The sequence below is a fragment of the Triplophysa dalaica genome, chromosome 17 (genome assembly GCF_015846415.1).
Source record: "Triplophysa dalaica isolate WHDGS20190420 chromosome 17, ASM1584641v1, whole genome shotgun sequence".
In the NCBI taxonomy this organism is placed as follows: domain Eukaryota; kingdom Metazoa; phylum Chordata; class Actinopteri; order Cypriniformes; family Nemacheilidae; genus Triplophysa; species Triplophysa dalaica.
The window spans coordinates 16700164-16714453 of NC_079558.1; positions in this window are offsets into that span (position 1 = coordinate 16700164).

Below are 14290 nucleotides of genomic sequence, written 5' to 3' on the forward strand. Positions count from 1 at the left end.
AATTTGATCAGTGTTATTCATTTGATTCTCAATATGAATAATACTGAAGATTTGAAAATACTGATGCTTTTTGACAAATCATTCACCAACCACAATAGAGTGTTTGTACTGATAACTGAAAGAAATTGGCATGATTCTGCCTCACCATGTCATGTCTTTCTTGGTTTTGTGGCAGAATCATAGCAGGATCTCTTGTTTTATGTGGAGAGAGGCATCTTTGTCCCAATTGGGGATCCATATGATCTCTCCTGTCTCCACTCTGTTCCTGCCCTCTTGTCTTTTCATTATTGATAGTTAATTAGTTCATGCCCGCACCTGTCCTGTCTTGATTTGCTCCCCTTTAAAAAGAACGTGTGTCTATTGTCCTGTGCTCGTTCATTGTACTCACGTGCTTACCCATGTACTTCTGTGCCTCAGTGCTTGTTTACTTTTTCCGTAGATTGTTCAAGCCAAGTCTGGTAAGTGTTCAGTGTAGTTCTTGTCAAGTGTTGTTCAAGTCAAGTGTTATTTAGTCTACGTCCTGATGATTATCCTGTTCTCTCAGTTATACCCCATTGTGGGTTTTTTGTTTGGTTTTATGTTAATAAATCCTATTTGTTAACCCCTGAAACTGCTGCCTGCAATTGGGTTCTTCCACGCCACACGATTCATCACAAAATGAACGAGTCCATTATGAACCCAGTAGGCAGCGTTATGGGCGATGCAACGTCGCTCCTATGGACTTGCCAAGCCCCGTTGCTGTTTGGATTCCGTCAGGGGGTTCATGGGACCCAGGAGTTAGCAAGGGCATTTTCTTCAGTCGCGAGGGAGACTGAGTTCGGGAACGCGGGGTTAAAGGTAATCTCGCCATTGGAGAAGAGGATGCTGTGACCCCTAGGGTTCGATGAAATGGATGTTTTTTTCTTCACGCTACACAAATACCGGTTTGAAACATTACCTTTCGACTGGAAATTATACACAATTTGTTACTGTCATGTCATCACAGTGTATGAAACACGCTGCAGACTCCTTCCTTTTACACATTATTAAAATCTTTAGGAGGCTGATCCTGAAACAGCTCCATGTTCACAGACCATCTGGACGGCTGCAGGCAAAGCTGTGGATGATGCTTGGATCTACATGCTCCATAGCACCTACTCCCACCTGGACAAGTTTGGCAGCATTTTCAGAATTACGTTTTAGTGTCTTCGACACTGTCTTGCCTTTGGTACATGAAAAAATCATTGCAGGTAAATGAGCTAAAGGTTTTTGGATCCCATCAAAATCTGAAGGTAATTTGAAAAATATTTTACGATGTGCCTTATTTGTATGAATTTTTTCTATATAAGAACAATTCAGGACAATTTGCTTTTTGCGCATGTGATGGTCAGGTTTTGGGGTGAGGTTAACTACTATTGCTTTCATTGTCTAATGGTTAGAGACTCGGACTTGTAACCCAAACATTGCCTGTTCGTACCAGCAGGGATTGTAGGTGGGGGGAGTGAATGATCAGCGCTCTCCTCCACCTTAAAAACCACGGCTGAGGTGAGACCCTTGAGCAAGGCACCTTTCCCCCCAACTGCTCCCCTGGCGCAGCAGTAATGGCTCTTGGTGAACTTGGATGGGTTAATGCAAAGCACAAATTCCCAGTATGGAACACCATACTTGGCCTCACATCACTTCACTTATTTCTAACAATTAGACATGTTTGAAAATACATTCACATTGTAGAAATTCATTCGAATTAGCCACCTCGTAAAACAGTTGCTGTATTTTACCATCTGATATTCAAACCCATGCATTTAGTTAAAAAAATCCAGCATTATTATTTTTAAATACTGTATTAACAACTTAACAAATCCACCAAATGTATATATATAAGGCAGCTGCCCTTTCCACACATACAGTACAATCATTTCTAGTGAATAACTAATAAATTACTGTTGGCAGTCATAATAGTCATTGCAACTCAAATCGTATTTAAATTGGTGAACCCTCAAATACAAAGAATGAGACATTGATATTTCTGTTGTATTTAGACAATACTCTATAATATTACACAATATTAAAGGGGTCATGGCGCGGATACGTGTTTTTCTGTGTCTTTGGTGTGTTATAAGTTGGCCATGCATGTATTAGACACGAAAAATTGCAAAAATTTAAGTGTCCGAACAAGAGATGCATTCTATCAAAAAGCGGATGCTCACTGTAGAGAGGTTCAATAAAAGGAAGGAAGGAGACGGGAACCGGCATACATTTAAACATTTAATCAAACATAATCAAAAGTAAAAAGACAGCCGGCCGCCCCTATACAACATAAATACAAACATAAACATGTTCAGGCCCGGTCCTCTCTCTTCGACGGTCTGGTCGCTCGTTCTCTTATATGCTCCCGATCTCCTAAGTGATTCGGTGCTCATTAACAATTACTCACCGGTCTCGAACCAAGGTCTCGCCCCTCCTACTCCACTACACTCACCCAGACCTGCCTGAAATGCCTTGTGTAACCACACCCCCACAAATCTACGTCAGTTCTTGGTATGATTTGACTAAGATCGCACAAATGTATACGCAAGTAAGATGGGCGTACCTGTCAGTAAAGAATTCTTTTGGAACCTGATGTTCCAAATATGGTAAGAGGCGTTACATTTCCGTCACACGCTTGCAGCATTCGACCAATCACTACGCACTGGTTAACTTGCCAATCACAGCACACCTCGCTTTTCAGAGCGATACAGCGTTTTAGGACTTTAAAATGTGTATACACATTGCATTACATCTAAAACAAATGATAATATTCGTTTTAGCCGTGTCGTAGCACATATATTAGTTCTACTTATTCGCGACATTGCCAACTATGTAATTTTATAAAATAGGATTTAATCATAGTAAAATCTCATAGTTCTCAACAAAAGTGTTGTTTAATGTTTTAGATTACATCTGTTAAAATTGACCTCTGGTCTCCTTTCCTGAGTTACATCGTACACCATTTAAGAAATTGTTTATTTAATACAATTATTTTGCAGTAAAATAATAATAAAAAATATTGAATATTTACATAAATTAGATCAAATATAAATAGTTATATTATTAGACACTAGCCAGACTGATAAACAAACACAGACCGGAAGTTAACAGCAGTACACGTGCACGTCCAATGAAATGTCTATACAACGTTTTATCACTGTAGAATTTCCCCATGAGCAAAGAGAACAGCAGTAACTGATGAAATTGTCTCCATGACAACCAGTAAAATTGCTCTTTGATTTGTTGACAAATTAACTTGCAAATGAAAGAAAGTGCTTTTGTTCCCCGCAGCCAAAACCCACAAGTCTTTTTTTCACCCTTGCAATAAAAAAAATCTACAGGCGAGACTGGACAGTTTCAGAAAGTGGCTTGTAAGAACAATTATATAGCCTAGCTGAAGACTAGAGATGTCCGGCGACATCTCTAGTGGTCAGCGGGCTTTTGTACTCTGTGGTTCACTCATGGGGCAACATTGATCGCTGTCCCCTGAAAAAATGTGCAAGTGTATGCTTGCCTTCACACGCTTTCATCTCCTGTGAACATTCCCATTGACATTGATCAATCTTGAGGCATGTTTAACAGGTGGACATCGGCCATGTGCATGCCTGGTTTCACACGTGTGAAAATTTCCTGATGGACGCTTTTGAGGTGGGCTTGTGGTCAGTGGTGCAGCGATGCTTCAGGGACTTCACGCTAAAGAGCTAATCACCACAGACAACAGACGTAACTGGTAAATCAATGGTCAAGAAAAAACAGATGGAGACTTAGAGGCAGTAACATAAAAAAAGATCTCAAATGTGTTAAATGAGCTTGAAAAACAATGGCGCTAGAATTGAGCAAAAAAAGGTGATGGTGAAATGAATGGTCTACACAGAAAGGTGCGTTTCAAAAACAGTGTGTGGAATGAAACAAAATGTTAAATGTTAAGTCACATGACCTTTACTCCCTGAATCAAAGCAACCTCCTCGGGGTGATTTTTAGACGATCTTTCTCTCCAACGACTCTCTGCTGGAAAGTATCTCCATAGATATCTGTGAGTATTTCTGCTAAAAGACATAGTACCGTGGCTCCTAACACTGGAAGTCATTATAATATTAACACAGGTCCTCGCTCCTGCCTGACTTTTATCCTTCTTTTTAAACTTAAAATCCACAAACATTTCATTTTATGTAACACATCAGACATCGCTCTTTCTACAGTCTGTCTAATGCCCACATGATCTCTTCGCTGTGTCAACATGAGAACAACATCTTTTGTACTGTGGAGGCCACCGTCGTGTTTGGACTGAGTGATTCGAGGCAAATCTATAATACAACGCTAGTGCCCACGGTTAATCAAAAACGGCACCTTTAACCTAATGTTAGGACCTGTCTTCACTGTGCCATCTTAAAACCTGAATACAATTGATTTGTTTCCAGATTCTAACTCACAGTCATGGTGCGTGAGTATGGCGCAGTGACGTATAAAAGCTGTTGGACCACTGGCTCCTGCATTGATCTTGTTCTGCAGTTTTTAGTCAATATAAATAAACCCTGTACTGTTTCAGTAAATTTTGGTGTAAAACATTTTCTTTAGTGTTTCTTAATTTCTGTGCTGTTTCTTCTTATGTCTCTGATTGTTGTTAAATGTATTATTTTATTTAAGTTATTTTCCAACAATACAACATTTTATAATATTTAATTTTTTATTATTACCCAAAGCTTTCCAGTGAATAGGTGTACTAAATAGAATCCTCTCAATTTTTTCATTTTAGGAAAAAAACTATTCACTATTACCGCTTGCGAAAGATGTACAAAATGTACAGTATCCTATTTTGTGCCTCAGAAACAAATGTGTTTCATTTCTAAACAAGTTATTTAAGGTTAACTGGTCCTTTAGTATATGCCGACTCATTAACTCATTTCACCAAAATAACAAAAAGATCAAATACAGCGATGGTTTGGTGTGTTTCTTGGCAAATAACCCCAGCCTTAGACAGCACACCCAAAGACCAATAAATGACCGGCTGATGCATAGCTACTGCATACAGAACTGGCAAACACTTTCTCAATCTGGCAGTTTTATCAGTCGATCTGGAAACAAAGTGTTTACAAGGTACAGGGTTGGTACAATACATGTTTTTGAGGAAAACTAATCACTACTGTCACTACAATTTGGAAGGGAGTTTGTTTGAGGAACAAGTAGATGCTCATTAGCAGAACTTTCGGATTTGCTTCGTTTTTATCCATGAAATTATATTTGTGGACAAACAGAAATTTGGAGGATAAGGCTTGCACACATTTTGTTGTGCCAATCGCAACACTGCTGTGCCATTATTTCTTAGCTTTGTTTAAATGGCATAGGCCTACTTTTTACATTTACAGTCTCTTGTGAGAGGGTCTTGGCCAGTAAAAGCTGCAAAGTAGACTTCATGCCAAATGTACAATTTCTGAGAATCATTTCCAAGCACTTTCAGATGTTTTGAAAGTGGATAATAGTCATTGTTTAAATGAAGGCACGTAGTAGAGGAGCTCAGCAATAAACTACCAACGTATAGTTGAGATATATGGATAAATCTCTCATCGTGATGTTATCGTCACAGGTTCCTCAGAGAAATTTGTACGAAGGCTGAAGGCTGTTCTGTCAAACAGTGAATGTAAATGCTAATCTACAGTGGAGAACGATGATGTGACCTTGTGCACGAAATGGCTCTTCGTTCATTTTAGAGAGATACAGAGCCACTTTCATTTATTGCCGGAGATAAATGACCCTGCACTCCACTGCCAAACATCGTCTGAGCATTTACAGGAATAACGTTGACTCAACGCTCACGACCCTGTTACGCAGCGCTGCATGTCTCTACACAAAAGAAATGCAGACACAATTGTGTTATTGAATACAATGATAAAAAAGCAGAATCCGACTGCCACTGAGATGTAGTCTGACAGCTGGTCCAGAACAGAACTCAAGGTCAGTGAATTACACAGACTCTGTCAAAGAAACAGAAGGACTTTACCTGTATTTAGGATATGGAGAAGGCTGGTTAATAAAGATCGCACTGGTAATGTTTGCTAAATCAAGCAGCACTATTTCTTAGTTTGTGTTGTAGACATGAATTATACCTCCAAAAATGCAGTTTGAAAGTAGTTTTTAATATAATGGTATAATGGTCCTTTAACAGAACAAAGAAAATATACAAAAAAATTCTACTAGGGTAGTCAATGGTGCCCCAGAAATGTCAGTTGCTGACATTTTTCCAAATATCTTTGTATTCCATCAAAGACACTTTGATTATTCGTGATTATATCTTGACATATGGCATATAAGCCATATTCAGACCTTTGGAGAAGGTTTAAAATCTGATATGTTGCTAATGGATCTCTGTATTTAAGCTGTTGTCTGCACCAAAAGTATTTTTTTTTGGAAAACAAACAAATGAAAAAACTTATCAGATTTCCTCAACATTGTAAACAAAGCCTCCAGAAGTCCAGGAAGTGAATTTCATGATGGTTCACGGTTTCACTTAAAAATACTTCAAAATATTCTGCCTCTATGGTTTAAATATATACATGTGTATATGAAGAGTTTTTTTCCAAAATCATCCAAAATCATGTTTTTTGTTGTAATCATGTTTTTATTGTGTTAGTTAGTTACGATGGCTTAAATCAAAACATACCAACTCCAGTTTGATTGATATTAATGGGAATGTATATTTTGGAACCAAACTCTTCATATATTGCATATAAGCTCTAAAATATTGTTTTAAAGCATTCCAAGTTATTCCATCCAATGTAAGTAATGAACTTAAGAATCAATAGAGCATTAACTTCATTGTTTTTGTGGCTTTATCCTTTAGTATTCTTACCCACTTCTTTCTGAATCGTAGTTCACTCACACCTGCAAAACCACGCTCTCTTTTATCATCTTTTTAGAAAACACACACTGTTGGGCAGCTCGTAATTGCCCTCAGCTTGAAATCCTTCAAAAACCATTGATCAACACTCTAAATAATGTATAATAACATGCCTCAGGATGATGATGCATGCTGACAAACTATTCCTGCTGGGTTATTAACTAAACTTCGCCAAACAGCAGACAGTCAACAATTCATTATTTAAGTTATCTGGTTCTCATCTAAACTTTGAAAGATGTTATTTAAGATTGAAAAATCGATCTTGTTTATAAACCACACAGCTTGTTTTTATTACATGAAACACAAAATGAGATGTTTACTGGAACGTTTTGATATTCAATAAGACTGCTTATATATGCAAAAACAACATACACATTATTAAACAATAAACAATTCGATTGATAGCTCATGACGTAAGGAATACAGTTTCCGGGTCTAAGCCTCAGTAGTTTCATGTGAGGTTATTTAAACAGCTTTTTATGAGCACTATTTATTCATAGCACACATTTTACGGGAAACCTTTATAAACTCACGGTGGACACTACACTACAGTCTTCAGGCTCATGGAAACACCAACATGAATTTTTTAACAATACATAAAAAATGAATCACTGGCTGGTCATCTGGGATTTGATTATGGGGATAAAGGTTAGGATCATGTTATTCTGCAGTTTAACAGCTCACCACGAGTGTATATATTAGCATTGTATATTGTTTGGCTTTGGCAAGTATTTTGATTCAAATGTGGTGGTGTGTGATGCCAGACTGAACACGCGGATATGTTACAAATCTTCTAAAGTGAAATGGTAATACCTTTGTGTTTTGGGGACAAAAACTAGTTATTCAGTTAAAATCTTCATTGTACCTCTTAAAGTTCATTATTGTTGATGCACATTCAAACGCATGCCACTGTCTGTTGATGTTTCAGACAGGAAACAAATGACCATATATTGATATTTCATCAAATTTTAATTTCATCACCATTTCGAGATGTATTGTGGTCATTCTAGTCCAGTGTCTGTTGAATTAAAAAAAATCAAATCTCAGGAGTGACATAAAATCATCCAACAGACTGACAGCATGACAAGACACATGATCCAGGTTATCACATCGTTTTTTTTAATACAACTTTTCCTAACATGCATGAAATATACAATAAATAAATATGTCAGGAATTTTGGTTTAATTTTTGATACAGAGTTAAAGTTTGACAGGCAAATTAATGTGGTAGTAAAGAATAGCTTCTTCAAACTGAAATATTGCTTAACTCAAATCTGTTTTGTCTTTCAGTGATCTAGAGAAAGTAATTCATGCTTTTATCTCGTCACGTCTTGATTACTTTGTATCTGTGTTTTAGCCAGTCTTCATTGTCATGCCTTCAAAAGAATACAAAATGCAGCAGCAAGGTTGCTGACAAACTCAAATATATCATTTATCCCCTATTTTGGCCTCCTTACACTGGCTACCTGTTCATTTTAGAATAAAGTACAAGGTTCTTCTGTATACTTTTAATGCTTTGCATGGTCTGGCACCAAAATATGTTTCTGAGCTTATAAACTAAAGAGGTCTTTGAGATCCCAAAACCAGTTGATGCTTGAAACTCCTCGGTCAAGCTTGAAAAGCAAAGGACATCATGCTTTTTCAGTCACTGCTCCGAAAATGTGGAATGTTTACCTCTGTAATAGTGTTTAAAACTCGCCTTAAGACATTTGTTTGATGAGGCTTTCACTGATATGTAAATTAGTTTGATGTTTTATACTTTTTTGTCTGTTACTACCATTTTATTTGTCTGTATGGAATCACAGCACTCTGTGGCTTTGATTTATTGATTGACATGTAGAAATATTACTGTTGTATTCCTTAACAGTGAATATGAGTTCTTGAGGTCTGATAAAATACAGAGCATGTTTTCTGTTATTTTCACCACTTTCTCTAGTTTTCATTTTCTGCAAATATGTGACACTGGACCACAAAAGCAGTCTTAAGTAGCTCAGGAACATTTTTAGTAAAAGCCAGAAATACATTGTATGGGGTCAAAATTTATTTTATGCCCAAAATCTTTATTAAGTTAAGAAAGTTTTTTGTAAATGTCCTACTCTAGATATATCAAAACTTTTGGATGGCCTGCTATAGTGCTTCTGATTAACAATTTCAAACGCAATTTTCTCAAAATTTGTATTATTTGCACCCTCAGATCCAGAGATTTAAACGGTCATAACTCCCACAGATATTGTCTTATCCTAACATCCCAAACATCAATAGAAAGCTTATTTATTAAAGTTATTTATTCAATTTAAAGAAATTGACCCTTATGACTGGTTTTTCAGTATTGTTTCCTTATGACAATATTTTTGTTTGAAATTTGGGAGAAATATTATAAGTACTGACCAGAATGAAACAAATATGATCTTTTTGCCTAAACACATACCTATAAATAGTAAATTCAGAAAAACTAAAAACAATTCTGTAATGGTTATTTTTTTCCAATGGCTGTATATGTAATTGTTGTTACAAAATGGGTGTGGACAGATATGTATATACTTTTAAACATATAGACTAAACCTCTGTCATGTATTAATAAGGACAACCTTACTCAAGATAACCTATGTGTTTTAATTCGTTGTGAAGCTTAAAAACAAATATTTCTAATTATATTTCTGATTTTCAGATGCCTGAATTTAGGCATGTAAACATGACCATGATGATCTGCTGAAGTTCAAACTTCAAGCTTCAGAAAGGGAATTATATTTAAGAGATTTTAAATGTCACATTATTGCTCATGCCGTACTGTATGTGCAGGTTTGAGTACTTCAGAAACTGCGGATCATCACACACAAACATCTCAAGTGTGTACAAAAAAATAGAGCGATTGTTTTGACGGTTACCCCTCTATAAGAATGCAGCAGAAGATCTCTGAATGCACAACACATTGACCCTTGAAACAGATGATGCAGAACCGCAGAAGACCACACCAGATTACACTTGGCCAGATGAACAGGTAGTGAAGCTACAGTGTGCACATCCTCATGAAGAATATTGGAAAAAGCTGTCTCCTCTGCCGTGACATTTCAGATGCTTAGGTCAGAATTTAGTGAAATGACACAGCCCACAGAGACAATATCCATCATTCTGTTATAAACACATATATGAAAATGGACCATTTTGAAATATATGCTGCGTATATTTTAAGTAAGTGATATATGTGACTCTGGACAACAAAACCAGTCTAAAGTACACAACTTCAAAGGCGATTTTCTCAATATTTAGATTTTTTTGCACCCTCAGATTCCAGCTTTGTAAACAGTAGTTGTTCCACCAGATAGTGTCATATCATAACAACTCATATATCACTAGAAAGCTTATTTCTTATGCGTTCAGATGATGTAAAAATCTCAAGTTCACAAAATTTACCCTTGAGACTGGTTTTGTCGTCCAGGGTCACATAACGTCTATATGTAAGATCCAGGTCACCTTTTAAAACAGAACAGATTTTCCTTTATGAATATGAGAATCAAAGGCACCTTAGAGAGCCAGAAACATCTCTTGATGTTTCTCGTGTCTAACATTTCAAAGCCACGTGATATTACTGGTTATTTGGTGCATGAAATGAGGAAACTTAATCTAATCTAATTATACCGCAAAGGAAATAACCATCTGAATGACAAATGAAATATTTTCTCGTCACACATTGTTTGACGAATGTATTATTTTAGAATATCACTATTGTTCTACAAGAAGCTGTCACAGATTTATAATACCTGACAAATAGTTAAAATGGACATTTATAATGGTCTCATAATAATTTATCAATATATAATTGCATGTCTGATTTGCACGACAGGTCCATGGGAGATGAAATAGATTAAATTAAACTAATACAATAATGGTGATGAAATACAGTTAAGACGATCCATAAATGCAATATCTCGATTGCAGCAGCCGTAGTGCCAGTATTGTGCATTGGTGAATTCTATAGCACGTCTCTTTTCAGATGCTTTGTTTGAAGAGCTAACAGAAAATGATTGCGATATCATGACGCCTGCACTTATTGTTCTCTCTCTTGAGACCTTCAAAAGCCAGAATAAAATAAATGCTGTTTCCGTAGGTCTTAGATCACAATTTCAAAAGACTCCAGACAGCTTATTTAAACATATTGACGGTTTTCAAGAGAAGCAAAGATCTCTGTGTGCTCCATACAAAGCCTCTGATAAACATGTTTTGGTCAACATGCCTTTTAAATCAAAATTAGTTCATGCACAGTGAACTAACATAGAATTGCACTGGCATTAATAAACATTAAAAAAAAAACATTCTCATTGTGTGTTTTACTAATGTTCAATGAGTTATGGATACTTTTACTGTACCTATATTCGTCTTCTGATGTTGGAGGGCATTTTTCCTTCATTAAATTCACCTCTATAATGCCATAAACTGTTAAAAATACATTTTCATGAAAATACAACTACTAAAAAGTTAAAATATAAAATTGGATGAAAAACAAAGCACTGCAAAGCAACTTTGTCAGAATGACCTCTTTCTTACAAATAAAAAACACAGAAGAAACCCTTTTAAGAGTACACTCTTCATGTAAAAATGTCAATTACTGCATAACACCCCACATGGGAAATCATGCTCAACCTGGCAACCTCTTTGGGGACTAAAAGACCATGTTGTAAAATGAGCAGTGTGCAACAGTCTGAAGCAAGTTGAAACACTAGAAGAAAGGCAATTATCTTGGACAGAATAACTGAAAAAGTACCCAGATAAGCAAGAAACAGGAGATACAAACCTCTCTAACCTCTGAACTTTGCCACCTCCATGGATGAGTTGCTGAGATTGACCTTTCCATCTATACACACATAGAATCTTCACATTAACACATTGATTTTTTTTGTGCTTCCACAGTCTTGATTAAACTCTATCCTAAGAAACACACACCAGTGATCAGGCTAATCGAAGGCTAGTAATTGGTCAGTATAGAGCTCTGGACGCACACACTGACCTACCAGGGCCTGCCAGCAGTGTGAAATGAAACAAATAAGGGCTCAAAGAGAACCTTTAGAGAGCAGAGTCAGGGTCAGTGGTCCTGTGGGGTCCCACCTCTCTCTCACTCTCTTTATCCACCCACATCTTGGAAATGCTCTGATGGTACCATTTCCTAGATGTCCAGATGTTTAGTGCAAGATAAAACAACAAATAATAGAATCCTTTTAGAATAATTGTTAGAATAATTTTTAATACTCTTTAATAATAATAAAAGGAAAGGCTTTTCATTTCTGAATTCATCCAGATGTAATATTAATTTAAAGTTAACCTTATTTCATGTTTCATGTATATTTGCAATTCCTTGGTTAAAGTTATGTTGTTAACTAGCACCCAATCACTTGCAATGGTTTTGTGTCCACTATAATTGTGAATGAGTGGCGGAGCTGTTCAGTTACCAACTTTCTTCAAAATATCTTCTTTTGTGTTCTGCAGAAGAAAGTAAGTCAAATCGGTTTGAAATGGCAAGAGGGTGAGTAAATGATTACAGAATTTTCATTTTTGGGTGAACTATCTCTTCTAAGTTCTTCTTTACATATTATGACAATGAAAGCATTGATTAAATATAGCTGCAAGCAGCAATCCTGGGTTAAAGCCCAACCAATGCCCAAAGGGAAATATTTTGGAGATGTCAGATGATAAGTTTTTGAACAACAAATTTACTATAGATAATCGTCAAACATTATGTTGATTTATTCATGTGTTATAAGCATTTTAATCAATTGAATATTACTTCTAGACCACTTTAACTCTTCAGGTCCTCTCAGAACTTCACCTTGATGAACCATGCCAAAGTTTCGTAGAGATTTGCCATTGCGTTTATAAAATACTGCATTTTACCATAGAATTCCAAACAAGTCACATTTTTTAAATCAAGTTTAAAAACAGGGACAGGCAGTTTGAACACAATAAATTTGCTTAGGACTTTTGACCACTAGCTTGCGCTGTAACCAAATTTTATGAGGCAGACAAGATGTGCTACTGATGATGCATACCAAGTTTCGTGTCAATACACAAAAGTGTCCCGAAGACACAGCCAGATGGCCCTTCGGTGTGCAATCATTCGAAAAGCTTTTAATACATTTTTGTCTCAAGATGCTACGTACCAAATTTTGTGCAAATTTGACCAATTTTGAAGGAGAAGTTTGAAAAAGTATGTTGCAAATAAAGTGCCGTATGGCAGACAGGAAGAATGATGGAATATATCAAATGGGGTTTCAAATTTCTCTTAAGCCGACAAATCTAGCAAAATGAATAAAATGGCATTATGTTACATTTTTCATATGTTATAAGCAGTTTCATCAAATGTGTCATCATTCTCTTGGCCTAAAACTTTACAGGTCCTCTCAGAATATGGTCACGATGAATCACAGCAAGTTTCGTAGTGATAAGCCATTAAAATGCAAAATAATGCATTTAAGACGCGTTTAAATGAGTAGCGACCCCAATGGCCGACAGATGAACATTTGATATCGGCATGACTCAAGGAATCAAACGAGACATCTCTCAAGATTTTAAATTGAATGATTTCAGAAGTTAAGATACAGACTAAAAAACATTTTGACATCCCATTGGATTGAAGAATCGAAATTCTTTTAATAACTTTGTGTCAGGACTGCCTCTGAATGCTACATATCAAATTTTGTGCAAATTGGTCAAAAGCTCTAGGACAATTTCGAAAAAGTTGTTTTTAAATAATAAAAAATGGCAGGAACATTTTCATGACCAAAAATGACATCATAGGGTGCAATCGAATCAGATGAACAGGTATTTTGTTTCTATGGTGTACGGTTCAGATGTTGTGGGCAAAAATGTGTGGGAAACTTCTGACTGTTGTTGGCGCTAGTGGGTTTTAGTTAGATACTCCAAATTTGCTAGAGTAACATATGATACTGTCTTCTATCTGTGTGCCAAATTTCAAAACCTTTCTGGTACGGTTCTATGGGCTGCCATAGACGCAATGGAAGAAAAACAATAGAAAAATAAGTAATTTAGAGTTTTGACACATACAATGCATTTTGGCTTTTGCTACTATCATACACATGCTACTTATGACTGTTTTCAGGTCCAGGATCACATATGTATTTTAAAATGATCTGCTGTAGAGAATGGACGACAAAACTTTGAGATTTTCACATAATCTGAAAGTGGAATAGTTCAGCTTTCTCTTGATGTGTGGTTTGTTAGGATATGACGATATCTGGCAGAGATACAATCATTTAAAACTCTTCAATCTGAGGGTGCAAAAAAATCTAAATATTGAGAAAATCGCCTTTGAAGTTGTTAATTAGAGATATCTTCATTGAACATGATCTGTTCTTAATTTCCGTATGCTTTTTGTATTTTTGG